This window comes from Lepidochelys kempii, chromosome 6, assembly GCF_965140265.1.
Source record: "Lepidochelys kempii isolate rLepKem1 chromosome 6, rLepKem1.hap2, whole genome shotgun sequence".
Taxonomy (NCBI): Eukaryota; Metazoa; Chordata; order Testudines; family Cheloniidae; genus Lepidochelys; species Lepidochelys kempii.
In genome coordinates this window covers 79,828,365-79,849,120 of record NC_133261.1, presented here as the reverse complement: position 1 = coordinate 79,849,120, position 20,756 = coordinate 79,828,365, and the positions used below count along the sequence as shown (strand labels likewise).

Genomic DNA, 20,756 nt, shown 5'->3' with positions numbered 1-20,756 from the left:
TCCCTCCTGGCCAGGGGAAAGCTCCTCTCACCTGTAAAGGGTTAAGAAGCTAAAGGTAACCTCGCTGGCACCTGACCAAAATGACCAATGAGGAGACAAGATACTTTCAAAAGCTGGGAGGAGGGAGAGAAACAAAGGGTCTGTGTGTGTCTGTCTGTCTATATGCTGGTTTCTGCCAGGGATAGACCAGGAATGGAGTCTTAGAACTTTTAGTAAGTAATCTAGCTAGGTATGTGTTAGATTATGATTTCTTTAAATGGCTGAGAAAAGAATTGTGCTGAATAGAATAACTATTTCTGTCTGTGTATCTTTTTTGTAACTTAAGGTTTTGCCTAGAGGGGTTCTCTATGTTTTTGAATCTAATTACCCTGTAAGATATCTACCATCCTGATTTTACAGGGGGGATTTCTTTATTTCTATTTTTATTAAAAGTCTTCTTGTAAGAAAACTGAATGCTTTTTCATTGTTCTCAGATCCAAGGGTTTGGGTCTGTGGTCACCTATGCAAATTGGTGAGGCTTTTTATCCAACATTTCCCAGGAAAGGGGGGGGGTGCAAGTGTTGGGAGGATTGTTCATTGTTCTTAAGATCCAAGGGTCTGGGTCTGTAGTCACCTAGGCAAATTGGTGAGGCTTTTTACCAAACCTTGTCCAGGAAGTGGGGTGCAAGGTTTTGGGAAGTATTTTGGGGGGAAGGACGCGTCCAAACAGCTCTTCCCCAGTAACCAGTATTAGTTTGGTGGTGGTAGCGGCCAGTCCAAGGACAACGGGTGGAATATTTTTTACCTTGGGGAAGTTTTGACCTAAGCTGGTAAAGATAAGCTTAGGAGGTTTTTCATGCAGGTCCCCACATCTGTACCCTAGAGTTCAGAGTGGGGGAGGAACCTTGACATGGTGGCATAGTGGTAGGATTAACCTGAAATCATTTTGAGATCCAGTTGAGATTTTCTGAACTAGAAATACAGATTTTAAAAAGGAATTTTTTTTTTCCTTTGGAAAGGAAGTCCAGAAAGCAGCTGAAACTGAAAGCAGCTTGGTTTTTCTCTGCTTTGTGGCCAAGCAGAGACAAAAGGGGATTATCTTTGTGAATTGCAGGTTTTCTTTGCCTGGAGGCAGGGTACTTAACTCCTGCAGATTTCCTCTTTTTCCTTTTCAAAAAGACAAGGAAAATAAATTGAGAAAGGAAAAAGGAGAATAGGAAAGAAGGAAGTAAAGGAAAAGAAAGGGAAGAATAACTAAAAGTCAATCTGGCAAACATGCATGAGGTATCTTTACTCACAGGAGCAGTTCCATTGAACTCTATGATGATTTTGGCAGCTTCATTTCAGTTTAGAGTTGTAAACATCCTCTAATTTGTATCTAAGGCCGATAGAGGAAAAGACCCACAGGGAACCATTCTAGATCCTTTGCAAAGCTCCTTCAGCACTCTAACTCTGAGCCTGGCTGAGTTCCAGGAAGGTTTTGAGGCAATGTCACAGACATAGCCTTGACATTAGTAGTGCCCAATGGTAAAGACAATAATACAAAGAAGGCATGTAATGGAAGTAGAAGTGAAGAGGGAAATAATCAGTGCTTCAAAATCCCCAGGACAAAACAGCTTTGATTGTATCAATCATATATTCACTTTGCAATGTACAAATCTCTGATACGCTTCAGAGTTCATTTTACGAGTTACTGCTATTGTTGTACCTAGATCAGAAACAGACATTACAGAGTTGCTATAGTTATGATTGGGAGGCATTACTACACTCATGTGTTCAGTTGCTTATTTCTTTTCAAAAAAATGATATTTCAAAAGGTAGTTAGGGGCACTCAACCTCTACCGCCTTCCTGGAAAGGACTTGTCCATTGCACTTTCTGCTTGTAAACAGAAAGTGCAACGGACAAGCGCCTTCCAGGAGGACACAGCCAAGGAGCCATCATTTTGACTTTCCCACCGAAAATTTAGATTTTGCGAAAAGGGGGGTTTTTTGGGTAGGAAAATAATTTGGACAAAAAACTTCCAGACCAGCTCTAATTACTAATCTTGATAGGCCCTCTTGTATGGCCTACATTGGGATTAGAGCTGAGCAAATCATTGAATTTTTAGTTCACTGGCAGTTTCAAAAAATAAAAATTCAAAACAAAATTTGAAAATGCCAAAACATTTTGGCAAATTAAAAGAGTTCATTTGAGATCAAACAAAACATTTCAATGCACCCAGACCTTTTGTTTGCAGGTATTTTAAAAGCTAGATTCACAAAACACCAGGAGGAGAAGGGAGGTGGTGCTGGTGATAGATGCTCTCCTAGGCATTCCCCTGAAATGTGAGAGATCCCTGTTCAAAGGACCAATTTTTATACAGCTTTAACAGGAGATACTGAGACTCACCCCCAGAATAGGGGTTAGCTCACCTGCAATACAGGGGATGCAAGTTCATAATCCCTTCTCTGCGTCAAGCCGAGGGGGGCATTGAATCCCTGATCTCCCCTATCCTAGCTGTAAGTTATATAGGGGCACCGCCAGCTGCCCCATTTTGTAAAGGGGTCTTCAGTTCCCCACCCCCCCAAAAAAACTGGATGGAACTATTCCATAAATTTGCCACAAATTAGCCAAATCATTTCTGTTTGCTGAAAAATGCATTTTTTGGTGAATTTACTATTCACCAGAAAAAAATGTCCCAGCTCTAATTATGATACAGTCTATAATGACATGGTCACATACAATTTTTTCCTCAGGACCCTTACCTCATTCAGTGTATAATGATAGAGTAGTTATGTACTATTTTGTTTTATCCTTATTGTCCTGTATGTCCCCCCCAGCCTTATTTAATGCACACTATTCCACCCCTACTCTGAAGACAGAATTATAAATTTCTTTATAAGCTTTCTGTGACACTTATCACTAGAGATGAGTTGATTTTTTTTCAGTTTGGTGGCTGAATGGAAAAAAAAATCTTTTCAGGTCAAATTAAACATTTTGTTTGACGCAAAATAAATTTTTTATTTAATTTTTGTGGGGGGTATTTGCATATATATTTTATTTTATTTTTGGAGGCAAGAAAGTATTTTTGAATCTATTTTACAAATTTAACCCTAATTCACAAATAATTTCAGTCAACCCAAAACTGCATCTTTCAGCAAATAAACTATTCATCTGAAAAACTTTTGCCCAGTTCTATTCATCAGTGTAGTGTGAGTGCTTCTTAAACATTAATAGATTTCTTTTCAGATCACCATGGTGAGAGGAAGGAATATTGTTTATACCCGTTTTACAGATGGAGAAACTGTAGCACAGAGTAATGGTCCAAAGCAGAACTGGCCAGGAATTTTTTGACAAAACAATTTGCCATTAGAAAATGTTAATTCATTGAATCTGAAATTTTGCAGAAACATGCTGGTTTCAATTAAAATTTAATTGAGAATGTTTCTCAAGTCCAGGTTGGAATTTCTGGTCAAAACCAAAGAGATCCCCCAGAATAGCCACTAGTCCAGAGGTTAGGGCTGGAGGAAAACCAGGTCCAAGTTACTACAAGGCGCTAGAACATGGGCCTCCCACATCCTAGGTGAGTGCCTTAACCACTGGGCAATTGGCTTTCAGAGGTCGTGTCTCTAAGCGATTACTGGAAATGCCCAGGAAAGTATATGCCAATTTCACCCTGCCGTGTAATGAATACCCATTCAGTAACATCCAACTAATGTCCGCTGCAGCAGGAACAGATAAGCTCTTCTAAACCCAAAGATAACGTTCCATACAAATGTTCACTGTAACAAAAATATGAGAGGAGATACGCAGCAAAGATAAGCTATATAAAGACAGAATGAAAACTTTTAGAACACTTGGTTTCCATAAATTTTAGCATGTCTTTAAAGATTCTTGACAACTGGCTAGATAATGTTTCAAGCTTATAGTTTAGTGCATCATAAAATAAGAAAATGGCAAAGCAAAAGAAACTCTAATGTCTGTATTTATGACAACTGATTTATGAAGATACTTGAAATTAATATTTCAGTGTAGCAAGCTCTCAAACAAAGTTGCCATCATAAATATGCCTAGTAAATTAGCATTAAACAAAATGGTAAAGTGGAAAGAAAACGAATGACTACTATAAACAATTAAGCTATGTATCCATTTAAATATATACATGAATGAATGAATACTAAAATGAAACAGTGATCTGACAAGAACGCCCAATCTAACTTTCACATATTTTATAACAAGGCCAAATAAAATTCAGGAGCCAAATATTCCCCCAAACAGGGTTCAAACGCAGATTCCCATCTTTCCAAATGTGAGCGTCTCTTGATTAGGCCCATTAGACTGACTTGAGCTCTGGGACAATGTTTTCAAATGTGGGTGCCCACAGTTTGGAACCCAAGTTTTGAGAGTTGTGGCCGCTAATCCTAACATGAATTTGAGGTTTAGGCCTGGAGTTTCAGTTCTGGCTTCTCTCTAATTTCAATTTGTGTACACAAACAAGTAAAGTCGGCATCATAGCTCATTGCAGAAACAGGAAGAATGGTTTTAAAAGACAAACAACAGCACTGCTAGAGTTTCCTTCAGAGATTATCAAGTGCCATTTATACATTATCCAAGAACCAAACAACTTTTGTACAGAAATGCAAACATTTTAAGGTTAACAGAATAACTCTGTGAAATCCAGTGCAGTACACAGTAAAATGCTTGTCAGCTGAAATTCTGTATTTATTGCTCAGCAAAGGGGCTTGCCATTTTGTACATTCTTAGCACACTGTCTCCCCAGATTTACTCCCTTCAGCAGTGCTTCACTGAAGTCATCCAGTCCTATTAAGGTAGTGAGAGGGGAGAGGAATCCATAGAGGCCACCCAAGACAATGCTTAAGGGCCAGCCAAAAAACACCAGGACGATGAGCCAAAATATTCCCCACATTAGGCAGCTGCAATCTGCCATCTTGAACCTAGTGAGACAGATAGAAAATAGGGGTTAATTTGGGCAGGTACTGTTAAAGGATATTTATACATATTTTACTTCCTAAGAAAAATTCCTATTCAGGGAAAAAAAAAGTTCTCTCAGCAAAGCAAATCTAACTCCTATATTTTACAAAACAATCAAATGCAATACAGTTCTCAAGTCACACGTGTAGCCTTGGGTGTAAGAAAAGTTAAATTAGAACCCCTGTCTCCCAGCCCAGAATGTCTTGAATTCAGATACTTATCTATATAGAGCTAGGCTAAGTAGCAAGTGTGGGACACTAGCTTTTAAACTACAAGAAAATATGACTCCAGATAAGGAACACAATGAAGATTAGTAAGGCAGGAAGACCATATGATGTTAACAGTGTAAAGTAATCCAGGTCTTATTCACAGGCCTTCGGAGGGTACACGTAACCTCTCAGGACGCCAACAGGCAATGTTGAATGAGGTCAACTCCTGCTGCTTGTTGACTGGCTTGGGAGATACCATATGTACGCAACTAGAACCAGCTCTGCTCAATCTCAGTACCTGCTGGCCCCTTTCTCTGCTACTTCCTCTGGAAGCCCAACGCTGGGAGTATGTGATTTCTTTGACTGTCCCACACTTTGGCAAACCAGTAAAGTGCCTGAAACCACTATGGCTTATTGCGAAAAGCAGCCAAGTCAGCAGGCTGTAAATTGGCCATCCAGCAGTCTCAGTTTAACCAAGGCAGCGGGGAAGGGAGGGGTTTTGGGTGCCAAAGAAAGGACAGCTTGACCCCGCGTCCTTCCTGATAAGAATTGTGTTGAAGTTGCTAATACATGCATTTTAGAAGAAGAGCAGGATGTGTCCCAGGAATGTCTATTGGGGTCTCAAGGCTGCAAACTCTGGAAAAAACCACACCTGGTTAATCAATGAATCAGAAGAAAGCCTCTTTCTTGACCATTGAAACTGCTTGCTTGACAAGTTTTCTTTAGAGGACATGTCATTCTATTACTAATGTATAAATAAAGGGGGAAAAGTTTGAAGTGGTGGGTCTCTTCAGGACTGGACTCTCCCTCTGGATGCATCTTGTGTTTCTCACGTCTGCCACTATGCCACTCGAGAGCCACACTCAGCTTTGGTAATTATCAATGGTTGGGGGTGTTTTACTAACCTGTTGCGGACATGTGTATAAGTGCTTGAGACTAACTAAAGTTTAGCTTTAAGTGAAAGCACTCTTGTGTTGTCCTGTTTGTGCCAGCCATTTATCGGTCAGACAGCCGTGTCGCCCCTGATTTATTTCCTGACACCACCTCACACCGAGTAAAAGTTAGCAAGAGCTTTGGGTTGAAAGAACCCCGGGTTACATGACAGCCCAATAAGGTCAGGGCCAGAACCACTATAATAGTTGTTTCCTCTGCCCCCCCTCAACTGAGACATATGTTGTGAGCTGTCAGGTCCTTTATTTTTGTCTTGCTCTCTCTTCCAGCAGCCTGGGAAAACATTAAGACTATACATCCTAAAATATTACACAACCCTAAATGCATCTTGGTGCATCTAAATGCACCTGCTATACTTGTGAGGACTCCAGTTGCTATTTAGTGGTGATTATGTATCCTACAGGAACATAAAGGTGACAAAGGATTCCTCATAAAAGTTTTTTTCCCCAAAAAAAGTTTTATTTGGACTACTTTTACTGTTATATGTTAATTCAAATATGTTAAAATGTGGAAATGCAGTTTATCCAGACAACCTTCACTCTGCTCTGTAGTGGCGCCATTAGGGGAAAAGAAAACATTTGAATGCATCTTTCAAAATCAATGTAATCTAATTTGGGACCACAAGCACTAAAATGTCTTACTCAAAAACATATGCTTTTTGGACGGTATCACTATAGGATAGAGTTAAGGTGTTTCGGTGTGCCCTAACTGTTCATGTCCATACCTTAACACAGTTGGATTGAAGTTTAATAATAATTCTTAATTTCCTGAGTTTAAAATGCCAGTTTTTGGGACAATTACAATGTAATTTATTTTACCCTAAATTACTGCTATGGATTTTCAACCTTAATTCCATTTTCATGTAGTCAGGAAATTAATATTGTTATTCATTAAAGATGGTCAAAGAATTTTCAACAGAATAATTTTTCATCAGAAAATGGAGTTTTGCCAGAATCAAAATGTTTCACTGGAATGTGTCAATTTAGACAGAATTTTCAACAGAAAAATGTCAGAATGAATTATTTTGACTTTCTTGTTTCATTTCAACATGGTTGAAATGTTTGGTTTTTTACTCTTTTTGTTCCATTTCATTTTGACGTTATAATAGAACATTCATATATATATTAATTTAGCATTTACTATTCTATATTAAGTTTCAATTTTATCTAAATGTAATGTTCCAAAGTTAAATTTTTTGGAAATTTTCTGAGAGAAATTTTGAAATTTCAATATTTTGTTCCGATTCAGAACAAAGGCAAATGTCAAAAAGTGAGTATTTCCTGTGGAATGAAAAGGTGGTTTTCCATCTAGCTCTATTTACTATTTGTAACACAGTAGTAGCTGAAGGTTACCATGAAATGACAGTCACATTGTGTAGGAACTGTAAAAACACGAGTAAGAAAGAGTCTCTGTCCCAGGGACAGATAAAAGGTGACAGAAAGGGCATATCTGAGTTTGACAGATGGGGAAACTGAGGCGTAGAGCAATTAAGTGTCTTGACCAAGCCTTATCAATAAGGGTGGAGCCAAGAGATAAACCCAAATCTCCTGTTTCCCAGTCCAGTGCACTAACCAGAAGACGGTCCTTCCTATCTGCCATATTTGGGGTCGGGAAGGAATTTTCCTCCAGAGCAGATTGGAGGAGGCCCTGGAGGTTTTTCACCTTCCTCTGTAGCATAGGGCACGGGTCACTTGCTGGAGGATTCTCTGCTCCTTGAAGTCTTTAAACCACGATTTGGGGACTTCAATAGCTCAGACATAGGTGAGAGGAGTAGGTGGGTGAAATTCTGTGGCCTGCGTTGTGAAGGAGGTCAGACTAGATGATCATAATGGTCCCTTCTGACCTAAATATCTATGAATGTATTCTTAATTACACAAGTAGTCCCAATTTCATGAGTAATCCTTATTCATGTACATAGTCCCATTGGGTTGGAACTACGCACATGAAGGTTTGGGCCTTCAGGTAGTAAGTTCCTTGGGGAAGATATGTACTATTTTGTAATTGTCTCTAAATAGTAATTACACATACCTACAGCACTATATAAATAATCATTTTAAAGTAGTATCACTTGTCATATATGAATTATAACACAAAATATATTTTAAAAAAATTGGTACCTTTAACCAGAACTCCCAATTGTCACCTTACTCAAAAAAAAAATCGATGCTTGGATAAGGCTCCACCTAAGGAAACTAGAACAACAGGATCAGGATACTGTCAAAACAGTTAATGAACAAAATAAATTGACTATGTCTGGAATACTGCATTCTGTTCTACATCACATTCAACTCTGGGCACCGCAGCACCAGAAAAATGTAGGTTGACTGGAATACTACTAGTTCAAATAATAGTTCAAATAATACTAAAAAAAATGTATGGTGCCGGGGTTTATTGAGGAAAAGTTAAAAGAACTGCTTCTTTATCAGAAGATTTAAGAAATTGTAATACCCATCTATAAATACATGAAGATGAAGTGGTTAAACATCACGGATAGTGGGAAATGACTTAGGGTGGCAAAATGGTAGTATAATTAGCCATCATGAATTTACAATGAGCTTTAATGAAGTATCATTGTAGATACTACAATATTACTGATTTAAATTTGTTGTTTCTAATTGAGATGCTATTAAGATGCAAAGGATGCCATGGCAATAGGCACTGTGCAAAAAAATAATAAATAAAATACAGTAGAACCTCAGAGTTATAAACACCAGAGCTACTAGCTGACCAGTCAACCACACACCTCATTTGGAACCAGAAATACACAATCAGGCAGCAGCAGAGACCAAAACAAAAGCAAAAGCAAATACAGTACACTAATTTAAACATCAACTTCTAAAAAAAAATAAATAAATAAAGGGAAAGCAGCATTTTTCTTCTGCATAGTAAAGTTTCAAAGCTGTATTAAGTCAATATTCAGTTGTAAACTTTTAAAAGAACAACCATAACAGTTTGTTCAGAGTTACAAACATCATCCATTCCGGAGGGGTTCATAAATCTGAGGTTCTACTGTGGGTAAATTAATGATGGGACGAAATTAAGAAAGTTTAGGGTGGCTACACCAAGAAAAACTTCTTGACAGTGAGATTACTCACATTGGGCAACAGTGTCCCAAAAGACATTCTGTTGCTTGAGACATTTAAAGCACAGCTAGAAAATGCTCTGCACCACAGAGTATAATCAGTGGCTAAGGGACAAGATTCCATAATAGGCTCTTTTATTGCTGATTTCCAGGATTCTGTGGTTAAATTAGTAACAGACGAATACAGCAACATATTAGCATCAAGTAGCTGGGGTGCATGAGAGGACGCTGCTTTACTAACTTAATTTAAACTGCCCTTTGACACAGAAAGGTAAATATTTTGTTTGACTAGGAGTAACATAACAATAGAAGGCTTACCTTTAAAGTATGTATGTTTCTGTGGCCTTTTAAATGGCCAGATGTAGTCTTCTAGGCATTCACTGAAGCACAAGAAAACAAGCAAGTTGAATAACACCAGGATCTTAACAGAAAAGCCTTTGTTCCCCCTTATGCAACTTGCTGACATCATCTAACAGAAGTGTATCAAAACATTAACACTCCCACAGTAACCAATGTGACATCACAAACAGGCCACTGTTTCATGTGGGCAACAGGGAGCAGGTGAGTTGAAACAAATGTCTTGTCGTCATACAAATATCTCTGACAGTATAAACTTGGGGGAAAAGATTTGCCATTGATCACCTAAGAACTGAACACACACAGTCTATGCTCACACATCCTATACAATTAGTTGCCCTGTCTCTCCTGCTCTTGCCCCTCACTTTGGGTCCCTGTCACACATTGTGCCCGACCTTGGGGATGTCAGAGGCATGTACCCATCCCACACCCAGTCTTGTGCAAGCACCAAGTGAAGCAACCTTTTGCTTGGCACCCCTTGGGTGTGTGTGGGGGAAATGGCAGCTGCAGGGCTTGGCCATGGGGGCTCCAATCAGATTAACATAGTTACCATGGGGCAGGGACCCATGGCTCCATGTGGATGAGAGGCCTGTCTCACCGTAAGGAGAGGGGAGGCAGACTGCCCCACTGCCCTCAGGGAGCAGGCAAGAAGGGCAGCCCACAGCCCCCAAATCAACCAGGCTCTTCCCCTCCCAGCTGACTCTGAATTGGCCCCACTGAATTACTAGGAGTCCATGGCTTGGGTGGGAACATAAACAGAAACGCCCTCAGCCCTTAATCTTTCCTGTCTTCTTCTCTCCCCCCCCCCCCCCGGGTGGGATTTAGTTCAGCATGCAGTGTGTTCAGACCCTTCCAACTACCACCCTGTTGCGGTTACCCTAGAAAGCTGGGCACATTTGAAGAGTATATTTTAACAGGGGAAAAGAAATCCATAAACACAGTTCTATAAAAAGAAAACAAAGGCACCGTAACTAAGGGAGGCAACAGTAATAAAAGAATAATTAAAATAAAATATTCCTAATAAATTATTTTAATGGCAGAGTGTGGGGAGAGACAGAATGTGGAGAAAGATGGAAAGAGGGAAATAAACTGAAATGAAATAAATACATTAAAATCCTTAAGGAGAAGTGAAAAATAAAAGTAAATCAGAGGTTAAACAGATCACAGAGAAGAGCTGGTAATGGAAGGATGGAAATAAACAATTGCAAATTCTGAAAAGGATAAGAAAGAAATAGAACAGGAAAATGAAAGAGAAAAATAATGAACAAATGACACACATTTAAGGGCCCAAACCTGCAAACACACACACGTTTCTTACTTACACTAGTAGGCCCTTTGTCCCAGACTTAGCACAAAACTGGAAAGGATAAGGGAAAATGTGGTTTTAAACCATTTTTGCGCACCCCAGTCCTAAGGCAGATAGAAGCCAGTTCAGCCCCAGCTGCCCTAACTTATCACTAATAAAGTTTATAGGTGACACAAACACTGGGGGAGTAGTAAATCATGAAGAGGACAGATCACAGATACAGAGTGATCTGGATCATTTGGTAAGCTGGGCACAACCAAATAGTATGCATTTTAATAGAGCTAAATGTAAATGTATACATCTAGGAACAAAGAACATAGGCCATACTTACAAGATGGAGGACTCTACCCTGGGAAGCAGTGATTCTGAAAAAGATTTAGGGATCTTGGTGGATAATCAGCTGAATATGATTTCTCAATGCAAAGCTGTAGCCAAAAGAGCTAATGGGATCTTGGGATGCATAAATAGGGGGATCTCAAATAAGAATTGAAAGATTATTTTACCTCTGTATTTGGCACTAGTGTGACCGCTGCTAGGTACAGTTCTGGTGCCCACAGTTCAAGAAGGATGTTGATAAATTGGAGAGGGTTCAGAGAAGAGCCACAAGATTATCATATCATAGGATTAGAAAACATGCCTTCTAGTGATAGACTCAGGGAGCTTGATTTATTTATCTTAAACAGAAGGTTAAGGGATTATTTGACCACTCTATAAATACCTATGAGGGGAACAAATATCTGCTAATGGGCTCTTCAGGCTAGCAGAGAAAGGTATAAGATGTTCCAGTGGCTGGAAGTTGAAACTACACAAATTCAGACTGGAAATAAGTCATGCAACCAATGATTTTAGTTTAGTATTCGTTTATTCATTTATCATGTGATGTTAGGTTATATTACATATAGTCACTGTATGTTAATTAGAGTTAATTTGTAGGACTATAAAAGTATAAGATTGATCAGTATTTAAAGGAACTATGTGGTAGACATAAGACAGACAAGCTGAAATGCAAAAACCTATAGGCTGAAGCCTGCAAGACTTTAGCTTAGCTATTTTGGGCCTTGGAAACAAGAAATGATGACTCAAGTCAATGACCGAGAAATAACCTGAAAGATGATGGAAAAGAGGTACCAATCAGTAATATTGCAAAAGTATAGCTGGGAAGATTAAATTTAAATTATAAAATGATGTGACACCAAATGTTGTCTCTAACATGTGCCCTGACCTAAGAATAAAGGTGATATGTCAATGTTAACAAAAATCTACCCACACTATAGAATTTGGCATCCCTTGTGTTTCCAGGGTCCACAAACCAATAAGAAAAAGAGGGTTGGCACTTTCATGTACATGCGCAGAATGTAGGTATAGACAAACTCACAATATAAAAAAGCTTGCCCAGAACAGGGACCACTCTCATATTGATGGTCAAGCCATGAGAGGGCCAACAGTAGCACCATCTAGGAGGATGTATGTCGGTAGGTATAACTGGTCCATTATACTTATCTTTAGGAATTGCATATGCTGTAACATTTATAGCTTTGTCGGTAACTTTAATAAAATTACTAAAAGATAAATGCTCGTCATTGTATTTATTTGCCTATGGTTTCATGTGTTCCTATGAACTCTAAATCTAAAACAAACAGAGATAAAACTCTGTTGAACTTAAGACTCTAGCTGCCAGAGCTGAACCCACTGAAGTATGATTAACCTTAAATAAAATAAAAGGCTACAGATTTGGTGTCCAACAGCAGGGCCATAGAGAACACACAAAACCAATAAGAAACAAAAGTTTGAGAAGAAAATATATAGAGATCAAAAGTCCTAATGAACTAAAATGGAGATTTCCTGCTTTCGTTTATGCTTGCTTGCATTTTATGTTGTTTTGTTTGTCTACCTGTGAGATCTTGTAAGAACTGAGTTCAGGGGAAAGAAATAGGGAGACTGCAGTTGTGTAAAAGGACCCTAGCACTCACATATGGCAGAATGACTCAGATATTCCACCGTCATCTGTAAGTCATAAACTCCTCAAATCTGTTAATAAGCTCCATGAATTTTAGACTCCTCTGGACTGCATCACCGATGGAGGATCAAGTAAAACTTTGAGGGGTTACCTTGGGTCACCCCCCTCCTCTCGGTGTACTCCAGCTGTAAAACAGCTACAGGAGGAGTAAGCACCACAAGCCCTTTTCAAATAGAGAAATCCCTGTAAGATATTTATCAGGACAAGGAAGAGACACCTTCTATAATTTTTCTAAGGAAAGTATGGAACAGAATAAATTATCTGTTCAGGCCTGTGTTTTAACAGACCCACAAACGTCCTTGGAGGCCTTTGTGAGAAACTACATCAAAACCCATGGGGGAGGATTAGTTGGAAAACCAAGCACTGGCATCCTCTGGGCCCATAGATCCTTGGAATTTAATGTGTTCCCTCTTTGAGAAGGAAAAAGTATAGAAAAAAGTTCAAGAGGTGAAAGGAATAGCCATGGATTACGTATATCTGGCATGTAATATCCTGGGGAGAATATTTAAAAGAAAGCAACTGGAAGAGATAAGACAAGCCTTGTCCAGAGAGCAGGAGACTAGTGACACACTGAGCCCTTGTCTACACTACAAGTTTAAGTCAAATTTAGCAGCGTTAGATCGATTTAACCCTGCACCCGTCCACACGACGAAGCCATTTTTGTCGACTTAAAGGGCTCTTAAAATCGATTTCTATACTCCTCCCCGACGAGGGGATTACCGCTGAAATTGGCATCGCCTGGTCGAATTTGGGGTAGCGTGGACACAATTGGATGGTATTGGCCTCCGGGAGCTAGCCCAGAGTACTCCAATGTGACTGCTCTGGACAGCACTCTCAACTCAGATGCACTAGCCAGGTAGACAGGAAAAGTCCCGGAGACACTTGAATTTCATTTCCTGTTTGGCCAGCGTGGCACAGGTGACCATGCAGAGCTCATCAGCAGAGGTGACCATGGAGTCCCAGAATCTCAAAAGAGCTCCAGCATGGACCCAACGGGAGGTACTGGATCTGATCGCTGTATGGGGAGACAAATCCGTGCTATCAGAACTCTGTTCCAAAAGACGAAATTCCAAAATATTAGAAAAAATCTCCAAGAGCATGAAGGACAGAGGCTACAACAGGAACCCGTGCAGTGCCGTGTGAAAATTAAGGAGCTCAGGCAAGCCTACCAAAGAGGCAAACGGCCGCTCTGGGTCAGAGCCCCAGACATGCCACTTCTATGATGAGCTGCATGCAATTCTAGGGGGTGCCCCTACCACTGCCCCAACCTGTATGTGGACTCCTGGAAGCAGAAAGTCTCACACAACAGGGACGAGGATTTAGGGGACAAGGAGGAGGAGGAGGATGAAACTGTTTTCCCCATCATCCAGGAACTGTTTATCACCCTGGATCCAATACCCTCCCAAGGCAGGCTCTCAGAGAAGGCAGCTCTGGTGAGTGCACATTTGTAACTACAGTACAGCGTTTAAAAGCAATTGTGTTTAATGTTTGATTTGCTCTGAAGAATTGGGATGCATTCATGGCCAGTACAGCTACTGGTAAAGTCTGTTAATGTGTCCGGGGATGGAGCGGAAATCCTCCAGGGACACCTCAATGAAGCTTTCCTGGAGGTACTCCCAAAGCCTTTGCAAAAGGTTTCTGTGGAGGGCAGCCTTATTCCATCCTCCATGACAGGACACTTTACCACACCAGGCCAGTAGCATGTAGTCTGGAATCATTGCATAAAAAAAGCACGGCAGGGTATGTTCCCATGTTTGCTGGCATCAAGCAACATCTGTTCTTTATCTCCCTGGGTTAGCCTCAGAAGAGTGATCTCATTTATGGTCACCTGGTTGAAATGCATCCGATGAAGTGAGCTGTAGCTCACGAAAGCTTATGCTCAAATAAATTTGCTAGTCTCTAAGGTGCCACAAGTACTCCTTTTCTTTTTGCGGATACAGACTAACACGGCTGCTACTCTGAAACCTGGTTGAAATAGGGGAATTTTATTAAGGGGACATTCAGAGATGGCCGTTCCTGCTGAGCTGTTTGCCTGTGGCTGAAAAAAAATCATCCCTGCTGTTAGCTATGCGATGGGGAGAGGAGTGAAGCAATCATCCCAGAGAATTGGGAGGTGTGGGGGGTTAGTTGGGTTTGTGCTGCACATTAACCCGAAAACCACAGCCCCTCCTTTTAAATGGAGAACACAACGGGTGCTTGGTATGGGAAATGGGGGCGCTGCTATTTGAAACCATTCCCACATGTTATGAAGGTTAAAGAAGCCAAAAGACTGTGGCTTACCATGGCTGCCTGCACTCCGAATTCTGTTGCCTGGCCCTGTGTGTGTGGTCTCTCAACACCAAACTGGAAGGCCCTCAATATAAGAGGCAAAATACGACCTTGTACAGAAAGCACATGTACTATGTAACGTTAACAGCTTGGTTCACGTGAAAGAGTCTACCCATTGTTCTCTAAAATGTGTCTTTTTAAATACTACTCTCCCTTTTTTTCCCTCCCACAGCTGCAAATGTTTCAACGCTCCCCTTATCATGTCTGTCCCAGAGGCTAGCACGGAAAAGAGGCAAAACAAATGCACTCGCGATTAAATGTTTTCTGAGCTCATGCAGTCCTCCCTCACTGAAAGAGCTCAGCAAAATGCGTGGAGGCCAGCAATGGCAGAGTCCAGGAAAGCACAAAATGAACATGAGGACAGGAGGGACGTGTGAGAGGAGAGGTGGCAGCAGCATGATGAGAGGAAGCAGGATGCAATGCTGAGGCTACTGGAGGATCAAACTGATATGCTCCGGCGTATGGTTGAGCTGCAGGAAAGGCAGCAGGAGCACAGACTGCCACTGCAGCCCCTGTGTAACTGCCCGCCCTCCTCCCCAAGTTCTATAGCCTCCTCACCCAGACGCCCAAGAACACTCCACCCCAGAGGACTGCCCAAGCAACAAGAGGCTGGCATTCAGAAAGTTTTGAAGTGCAATGTGGCCTTGTCCTTCCCTCCTCCACCACCCCTCCCGGGCTACCTTGGCAGTTATCCCCCCTATTTGTGTGACAAATTAATAAAGAATGCATGAATTTGAAACAACAATGACTTTACTTCCCTGTAAGCCAACCACCCTCCCCCTTTTGATCACCACTTGCGGAGGCAATAGAGTGAACCAAGGGGGTGGGTTTTCATCAAGGAAAAGCAAACAGAACTGTCACACCGTAGCCTGGCCAGTCATGAAACTTGTTTTCAAAGCTTCTCTGATGCGCAGCACGCCCTGCTGTGTTCTTCTAATCGCCCTGGTGTCTGGCTGCGCGTAATCAGTGGCCAGGCGATTTGCCTCAACCTCCCACCCCGCCATAAATGTCTCCTCCTCACTCTCACAGATATTGTGGAGCGCACAGCAAGCAGTAATAACAATGGGAATATTGGTTTCGCTGAGGTCTGAGCAAGTCAGTAAACTGCGCCATCGCGCATTTAAATGTCCAAATGCACATTCTACCACCATTCTGCACTTGCTCAGCCTGTAGTTGAGCAGCTCCTGACTACTGTCCAGGCTGCCTGTGTACGGCTTCATGAGCCAGGGCATTAAGGGTTAGGCTGGGTCCCCAAGGATAACTATAGGCATTTCAACATCCCCAGTGGTTATTTTCTGGTCTGGAAAGTAAGTCCCTTGCTGCAGCTGTTCAGACAGATCAGAGTTCCTGAAGATGCGAGTGTCATGTACCTTTCCTGGCCATCCCACATTGATGTTGGTGAAACGTCCCTTGTGATCCACCAGTGCTTGCAGCACCATTGAAAAGTACCCCTTTCAGTTTATGTACTGGCTGGCACGGTGGTCTGGTCCCAAGATAGGGATATGCATTCCGTCTATCGCCCCACCACAGTTAGGGAATCACAATGCAGCAAAGCCACCCACTATGACCTGCACATTTCCCAGAGTCACTACCCTTGAGAGCAGCAGCTCAGTGATTGTGTTGGCTTCTTGGATCACAGCAGCCCCCACAGTAGATTTGCCCACTCCAAACTGATTCCTGACTGACTGGTAGCCGTCTGGCATTGCAAGCTTCCAGAGGGATATTGCCACTCGCTTGTGAACTGTGAAGGCTGCTCTCATGTTGGTATTCTTGCGCTTTAGGGCAGAGGAAAGCAAGTCACAAAGTTCCATGAAAGTGCCCTTATGCATGCACAGCCACGGGGAATCAACCCAGACCTGCAACACTATGCAGTCCCACCACTCTGTGCTTGTTTTCCGGGCCCAGAATTGGTGTTCCACAGCATGAGCCTGCCCCACTGCCACCAGGATGTCCAAATTGCCAGGGCCCGCACTTTGAGAGAAGTCCGTGTCCATGTCCTCATCACTCTCATCACCGTGCTACCGTTGCCTCTGCACCTGCCTTTGCAGGTTCTGGTAATGAACATACTGCAGGATAATGTGCGAGGTGTTTACAATGCTCATAACTGCTGCGATGATCTGAGCGGGCTCCATGCTTGCCATGGTATGGCGTCTGCAGGAGAGCTGAGTTGCAGTGGAAGCGGTGGCTGATGACGGATGCCACGAGAATAGATATTTATAGAGAATGATGAGAGGACCTGTGAGGTGGATTCATGAGAGCAGGAGAGCAGAGCGGAAGTGGGAGCCCATGACAGCCAACATGGAGAAATTCGCTATCAAGACAAGAACAGGAGAGCAGAGTTGCAGCAGAAGTGGTGGTTCGATGACGATGGTTAGCAGTCCTACTGCACTGTCTGCTGAAAACAGTATGGCGTCCGCATGGAAAAAAGGCGCAAAACGATTGTCTGCCATTGCTTTCACAGAGGGAGGGGCGACTGACGACATGTACCCAAAACCACCCGCGACAATGTTTGTGCCCCATCAGGCATTGGGAGCTTAACTCAGAATTCCAATGGGCGGTGGAAACTGCGGGATAGCTACCCACAGTGCAACGCTCCGGAAGTCGACACTAGCCACGGTACTGTGGACGCACTCCGCCAACTTAATGCGCTTAGTCGGGACACACACAATCGACTGTATAAAATCGCTTCCTAAAAAATCAACTTCTATAAATTCGACCTAATTCCGTAGTGTAGACATACCCTGAGAGAACAACTTAGTAGGACAAGAGAAGTAAATTCCATACTCCTGGATCAAAAGGACAGTTTGGCAAGACACCTAAGCTACAGCAAGCAACAGTTACAAAAGGCTAGTTATGAAATTCTGATGTGGAGAGACAGAGCAATGGGTCAGGGACGTTCATTTGGGCAAGAAGTGAGAACAACAGAGCTGGCTCAAAGAACACAGGTATTAGAACAAACTTCTGACATTCTGGAGGCTATGTATTATCAGGTAATAAATATTGAAGGTGAAAATTAGCAGATGTGAGTAGATGAGGAGGATAACTGTATGGAGATGGAGTTGCCATGGGCAGCAAGTTCTATGCGCCCAGGCACCATGGGCCCAGCTCCAGCACTGGTCTCTCCCTCGGCCCCTCTTTCCGCCCCCGGGCGTCCCCCCCCCACATCACCTGGGCCATTTAAAACAGCCTGGGGCCCACACTTACCACCGGCAGCTCAATGGAGCTGAGCAGCTTCCTGTCTGCTCGCTCCACATTGCTGCCAGCCCCTCCCTGCAGCCCCTGGTTGGGGTGGGTCTGTCTAGGAAGCTGCGGGGCAGTGCCTGGTGGTAGCAGCACACAGAGACCCCCCAGCCCACCCTGCCTAGGAGCCCCAGGTAAGCACCCCAGCCCCCCACCTCCTCCCAGAGCCTGCACCCCTCACCCCCTCCTGCACCCCTCACCCCCTGCCCCAGCCTGGAGCCTGCACCCAGCACCCAAACTCCATCCCAGAGCCCAACCTCTCACCCATCCTGCACCCCAATCCCCTGCCCCAGGCCAGGGCCTGCACCCTAGACCTCCCTCCTTCCCCCACAAACTCCCTCCCAGAGTCTTAGGCAGGCGGGGGGTGGAGTTTGGGAGGCACCACCAAAATTTCTACAAACCTGTCTCCCCTGGGAGTTGCCACCTGTATATGTTGTAAATATAATTCCAGATATTCCAGTAGCTATGGTGGGACCTGGGAAAGAACAACCCACAACAAGTGGAGGTAGAATCTCACCAGATTGAGAGCTAAACTCAGACAGGAAGAACAACAGGAAACTGAACAATCTGGAGAGTTAAGAATAGAAGAAGTATCAGACACAGAGGATTTGGAGGGAGAGAATGGGGGATTTGAAGAAACTGTCAGTAATGAAGCATGTAAAAAGCAAGTCATAAAACATTTTGATGGAAGTTTTGATAAGAAATTAAATATTGCAGGTTTAAGACAAGAAATGAAATGAACAGCAATTAGTAGGTGTTGTGAGAGTGAGAAGAAAGAGGGGCAAAGAATGAGTAAGCCAGACATGTAACAAACCCATCTGCAATTGTGCTGTTTGTTACAAGAAACTCAGGGATCTATAAAAGTTGTTGTGAAGGCCTGTAAGAAGGCAATCTTAGATATCAGTACCTCTCAGGAAAGATAAAAGTCTTTGCAACCTGAAATTCCAGCAAGTATTTTTGATATCTCTAAGTCAACTGAGTCAGAAGGAATAATGAAAAGAACAAGTGGCATAATTCATTTTGAATCTGATGTGCTCACTGTACCCCAAGCCACTTTAGAGGCAAAATCCGAATCTCCACAGAAATCTAGACCAGTGCCAGCCCTTCCTAAGGTACAGGCATCTACCCAAGGCAAAAGAAAATGTAAAAGGTTACAGCAAAACCCTACACCTAAATTATCTACTGTTGAAGTTGCCCAAACTTGGGAGATACCAATTCCTCTAGAGAAAAAGAAACCTAGACTCCCCAATATAACCATGAAGGAGAAGAAAGAATCAATTTCTAATGCGGAACCAGTAGAATACAGTAATCACGTCTCTCCAATAGCCATGGTAACACATGTCATTAGAAGTTATTGCAAAAATGGGCTGATGAAAAAAGGAGATCCAGTGGCTGCCCACGCAGCACATTTAGAAACAGTAGTGAAACTGTTGCTGATAGATTAAGAGAATTTGGATAAGATTCTACAGTTAACTGTAGATAGAGCCTTATGGAATATGTTGCCACCAAAACTTCAGGAAGGGAAAAAATCATTCAAAAAGACTGTGTGACTGTTAGAAAGAACTATGCACCCAGGCCAGGAGTTACTTTGGTAGTTAACAGGAAGCAACATGATGGTGAGTCACTGCATGAATTTCATAATAAACTTTCTGCAGCTTGGATAGCTAATGAAATGCCTGGAAAGGAAACAGAACCACAGTATATTAATTTGCTTGTTAACAATTCATTACAAGCAGTTTGGGGTAAGTAATAATGCATGTCAACCCCAGGAGCACTCTTCCAGAAGTGCTGGACTTGTTGTCTAAAGCCCATATTCAAACCCAACAGAAAGGTTCCAAAAGAACTCACCCTCCTATAGCAGTTGCTCAAGAAGCCTCAGGCAAACCAGTAATTAAAGTAGAAGGCCCACAAACTATGACACAAGGACAATCACCCCGTCCAAGAGGGTTGGATAAGATTATTAAAATCAGATCAGACCCATTATGTCCTCGAATTCAAAATCCCAGATAGTATGACTGGAAACATGAATAAAGGAATAGGGACATGCTCCTTACTGTCTTCACCAACCACAAGCAGGAAACAATTCATGCCTGACATGAATCGTTCCTGATCTCACCTGAGAAGCCTGACCTATCGACCCCCTAGTCCTATAATGGACATAATTATTAAAAAACTCTGTCAAACAGGGAAAACACTAGATTCTTACAAGCATGAAATGCAAAAAAATACAGCAGCAAATCAATTCCAGGTTGTTGAACAACCAGCACTCCCCATCCCAACCCATTGCTGTAGCAACTGAACCGGCACTCTGGATT

The 20,756-nt window shown here is 42.3% G+C and overlaps 1 long non-coding RNA gene across 2 annotated transcripts; it reads right to left on the bottom strand.

The window, feature by feature from the left end:
• Positions 1–4,657: 4,657 nt before the first annotated feature.
• LOC140913124 (uncharacterized) lies at positions 4,658–19,015 on the bottom strand. 2 transcript variants are annotated; one of them, XR_012159483.1, is made up of 5 exons: positions 18,843–19,015; positions 11,188–11,221; positions 9,512–9,573; positions 8,229–8,303; positions 4,658–4,914 (listed from the first exon to the last, which is right to left on the bottom strand). It is a non-coding gene; the product is annotated as an uncharacterized lncRNA (long non-coding RNA). The 2 variants fall into 2 exon arrangements; XR_012159484.1 differs by lacking the exon at positions 11,188–11,221 and having other exon boundaries at positions 18,843–19,014.
• Between the last annotated feature and the right edge of the window lie 1,741 nt (positions 19,016–20,756).